General features: G+C 39.5%; 2 non-coding genes across 2 annotated transcripts; both read left to right on the top strand.

The window, feature by feature from the left end:
* Positions 1 to 479: 479 nt before the first annotated feature.
* Positions 480 to 551, top strand: trnae-uuc (transfer RNA glutamic acid (anticodon UUC)). The gene has a single exon. It is a non-coding gene; the product is annotated as a tRNA-Glu (tRNA).
* Positions 552 to 2,369: 1,818 nt separating this feature from the next.
* Positions 2,370 to 2,442, top strand: trnav-cac (transfer RNA valine (anticodon CAC)). The gene has a single exon. It is a non-coding gene; the product is annotated as a tRNA-Val (tRNA).
* The last annotated feature ends 2,423 nt before the right edge of the window (positions 2,443 to 4,865 follow it).

The raw sequence follows: 4,865 nt of genomic DNA, 5'->3' as shown, positions 1-4,865 counted from the left end.
ACAACATTATGGGATGGATCCCTACAGAGATAGACCTTTTAGTTAAAGAGGAACATCCTTTTAGTTTAGATCCTTTAGTTTCCAACCAGACCAGAGTGGTGATTGTAGGAACAGTGGAAAGATGAACCAAGATGGCTTGTCATATTTTGTTTTTTTCTATTGACTATAGTTGTGTTTGTTATTAACAGAAATCAACCTGTCAACATTTCTATTTGTCATAAAGTTCCAACGTTAAGTTTTTTACCGCCAGTTCAAAAAGAGCTGAACACGGAGGAGGATTCCTCCCTAACGGCCGCTCTGCTCTGCTCCGTGCCCCCGCTGTCCGGTAATAGTTAAAGCAGATAAAAACCTAAACAACACTCAAAAGCTTCAAGATAAAACTTACTTAAGAAGCTTCTTCATTCACGTTCAAGAGAAGGCCTGTTTCCAGCCAGATTACGACTTGATTCATGAAATCCCTGTTATTGATATGTAGTCAATCCCATATGGTCTAGCGGTTAGGATTCCTGGTTTTCACCCAGGTGGCCCGGGTTCAACTCCCGGTATGGGAATTGGTATTTAGCTGGTTAAGGTCTGCAGAAAGATCTGTACGATGTCCAACATTGGTCCTAAATCAGAGCTGTAGTTATGTACATTCCCAACACGGTTAGACTTTGCTGTAATTTCTACAGTTACTTACCGTGAAATACGATAACTTTCTTTTCTGGTTCACTACTGTAATATGCATTGCATTATGGGTAGTAACATTTAATTTACATTTATTTACTGTATTTTTTGAATTTGCTGTAGTCTGCTGTAAAACAGCAGTAGTGCTACTGTAGGTGAATAAAATTGTTTGTTCATGTTATAGAAGCATAGAATGAAATGGAAAAATAAAATATCTCTAAAAAATTAAACTATTTCATTTTATAGAAATATTTTACATTTTCTTTATTATGCTTTTAGCAGTGGAGGTAATTTAAAAATGTGAAATGCTTTTCAGCAGTGTAAATAACTTATTGAGAGTTGTAGAGACAAACAACCTGTAATTTTCTAATGTTAAACTCAGTTAAAACTGAAGTTATTGCTCTGGGGCCCAAGCACCTCCGTGACGCACTATCCAAAGAGATAGTTACTCTGGATGGCACCACCCTGGCCTCCAGCACCACTGTGAGGAATCGTTTCACCTACGTAAATGTGCAAAATAAATATTTGTATAAATTTTAAATGTATTATGTTCCAGTTTAATGGGTGTTACGACAGGTATCAGCAATGCAGTTTCCATTTTAAACTTGACATGCCATAAAGTTTACTCTTCAGCAGCTAGAGACAATTCACTCAAGACACTTGCAGCAACAGATGCTTTGCCAGACATCAACAAACTGGAAATAGACTTGATGCTGATACAAAGCATAGGAATTAGCAGAAGATAGTTTTGATCCATCGACCTCTGGGTTATGGGCCCGGCACGCTTCCGCTGCACCACTCTGCTGTTTATGTTCAGGGGAAGGAAAATTCTGAGATTCACATTTTGAGGGACAGTTTTCGGGTTGCAAAGTTGGTAGACCTTGCAACTATCATTTATGTGAGCTTCCTGCTTACCTCGAAGAATCTTGAAGGAGACTACTGAAGCAATAATGAGCCAATACCTTGTTAAAAAATGTTATCAACACCCTTCACTCTTTTCAATTTTTCTCTGACATTGTTTATTTTAGAAAATTGTAACCAGCATTAAGTGAGGAGTTTTAGGTCTGTGTGAATGTGGGCCGAGTATTTACCTCGGCTGAACTTGTGAACATCTCTTTGGCATATTCCCAGTCTGATCAAGTCCAGGTGCTGGAAAATCTGTGATTCAGGTTTTGAGGGAATGGGATCTGCATGTGCTTTCTTACCAGAAAGTTTCTGGAGGTCCAAATGGCATCTTTGATGGCGGCCAGGGTGAGCCACTGATTTGCAAAGTTACATGCTGGTATCTGTTTCTTTGGCCTGACGGATGGACAGACGACCCAAAAGCATAATACTTCTTGCCAAGACATAACAAGAAACAAAAAAAGAGGCGGGGGAGATAGAGTTAAGCCCTGACAGAATAGAGAACTACAGACAAAAGTTATGAAATAGTACCAAGTGTGACCAGAAGAATTGGAATAAAACTAGAACTTTAAAGTACAAACCTTTCTTCAAGAAATCTTTATTGTGCTCACATTGAACCTCATTTCTGAAACGTGCATACGACCTAAAACCGGCGTAGGACGGGCGTACGCCGATTCCTACGCAAAGTTCGGCAATGTATGTGGAGTGCATAAGTCTCCACATACATTGTTTTTATTAAGATTGAAGACCAAATTGTTAGTTTTTACGAAATCTTCCCAACCATCGGAAGTGTTTGCATAGCCTCGTTGGCGCAGTAGGCAGCGCGTCAGTCTCACAATCTGAAGGTCGTGAGTTCAACCCTCACACGGGTTAGGAGTTTTAAAAACTAACAAACACAACTGATGCTGAAAATACAGTGACTTTCAGGTGGTTGAATACTGGCACAAGCACATGAATGGAAGTTGTGACTCTGTAGTTATTTCTGAGATTGAGACAACGAAAGGCAATCTTTAAGGGTGCTAGCAAACCAATGACTCATCACAGTATAAAAAAACGCAGATGTGCCTTCATTAACAATGTTGTGTTATCTCATAGGTACAGGAAATACATGAATGTATTTCTTAACATTTATTTTCAGTCTGAGTTACAAAATTTGCAGTGAACGTTGTATTGTCCAGCAGAAAGGCAACAGGTGTGTTACTTTTTGACTATGATTTATACCGTAGCAGTGCAATCATTTTGCCCAGGTTTGATTTCCAGCCACCACAGTTGCATTTACAGGTTTTGAAGCTATATACAACAATAACATTACATGTTTTACCCAGGTTTCTTCTTTTATTCAGTGATATTTCAATTTCCTTGCGGGAGTCATCCCAAAAGGATTAATAAAGATAAGTCTATGTCTATCTCGAAAAAAGTAATACAAATCTGAAAATCTTCAGGGGATGTAGCTCAGTGGTAGAGCTCATGCTTTACATGTATGAGGACCCGGCATCTCCAGCAGGTATTATGGTAGAGTCTTTAAAAGAGCTGCAGCAGATATTACCTCCTGTGGTAATCTGACTGGTAGGGTTATGGAACGTAGTGGTAGACTAAGACCTCCTGTGACACAAACTAAGCGGTCAGCTCTGTCTTTTATACCTCAGACTATCAGACAGCAAAACAAGCACTTTAAATGTACATTTTTTACAGTTTCTATTTTACCGTATTTATGTACTTGCACTGTAGTATATTTGTTGTATTATACTCTGGTTTTTATGGGTGTTACGGCGGGTATGAGCACTGTAGTTTCCATTTTTATGGACGAAATAAACTTGACATGCCATTAAGTTTACTCTACAGCAAGCGGAGACATTTCACGTCAGACACTTGCAGCAACAGACACTTTGTTAGACATCAACAGACTGGAAATAGACTTAAGTTGGCCAGTGATTGTTGCTTTTTCATCTTTGTTGTTATTTTTGTGTGCCTTTAATGTCACACATGTGGATATTATGAAATAAACTGCATAGAAAACCTTTCTAGCAAGTTTAAAGGTTCCATGGTGTAATGGTTAGCACTCTGGACTCTGAATCCAGCGATCTGACTTCAAATCTCAGTGGAACCTGGTTTTTAAGCCACAGCACAGGTGAAAAAGATCAACCTTTCAACTTTCCAAATCTAGTTTAAAGTGAGCTTACAGGTTTAATGTCCTTGGCCATTTAGACTGTAAACAGTACATTAGTGGGGGCATGTTGAGGAGTCACCTGGTTGTTAATGTAATCGGACGGAGCGCCAAATTTGACAGTATTGACTGGAAGTGATAGGCTTTGAGTAACATGGGGGATACACACTTTGCATTCAGTCTCGTAATCACTATAAAAATTAGGGATCACTGAAATTTGAACTTGTGTTGCTGCAGTCAGAGTATACAGTGCTCATCCTGAATGGGCCAGTATAGTGCATCAGAACTGCTTGTTGAATGGTCTATTAGCTTTGGAACCCCCCTTTCCCCACATCTTTCAATTGTCAGATATGGATGGGGGAGTGGGCACTGTGTCCAACCTTTTCTGTGTAAAAAAAAACACTAAAAAAGTCTCTTGGATTAAAGACAAAACCTCTGCGGAGAACCTTTTACCAAATCCAGGTGCCCTTGGCATAGTTCTGATCTTTTGGGGTTTAGCATGGATCAGGAACCAACACATCTGGACTCAATGTGGGCATTGTACGGCAATATTTGACACATTTAGACCATGAAGACAGTTATCAGTTTATTTCCCATCTGGCAGGTGTAATTGTGGACACAGTTGGACATTTTGAAGATAATTGCACAATATTGACCCAATTGTCAGTCTATTTCCCATCTGACAATCAGAAAGGGTGATGCAACAAGAAATTACCAGTCCAAACCATCGCGGTAAGCCTCACTGGGTGTCCAAACTAAAATGATAAGAGGCAACTTGGTAGACTCCTTACTGATTTTTAAATCTGTGTTACATGTGAATAATCATTGTGTGATTAATCAGGAAGCTCACATTAAAGATAGTTGCAAGGTCTACCAAATGTTTAACTTTACAACCCGTAAGCTGTTGGAACCTTGGTCCTTCCTTCAAAATGTGAATTGAAGATATTCCAGTCCCTGGACATGTAAAGCAGAGCAGAGAAGCGTGCTGGGCCCATAACCCAGAGGTCGATGGATCGAAACCATCCTCTGCCAATTGCTATCTAGTCTACCACTACGTTCTATAATCCTACCAGTCAGATTACCACAGGTAATCAACCATATCTGTTGCAGCACTTTTAAAGACTCTACCATA

This window comes from Etheostoma spectabile, unplaced genomic scaffold (assembly GCF_008692095.1).
Source record: "Etheostoma spectabile isolate EspeVRDwgs_2016 unplaced genomic scaffold, UIUC_Espe_1.0 scaffold00018649, whole genome shotgun sequence".
In the NCBI taxonomy this organism is placed as follows: domain Eukaryota; kingdom Metazoa; phylum Chordata; class Actinopteri; order Perciformes; family Percidae; genus Etheostoma; species Etheostoma spectabile.
This window is presented reverse-complemented; position numbering and strand designations above follow the sequence as displayed.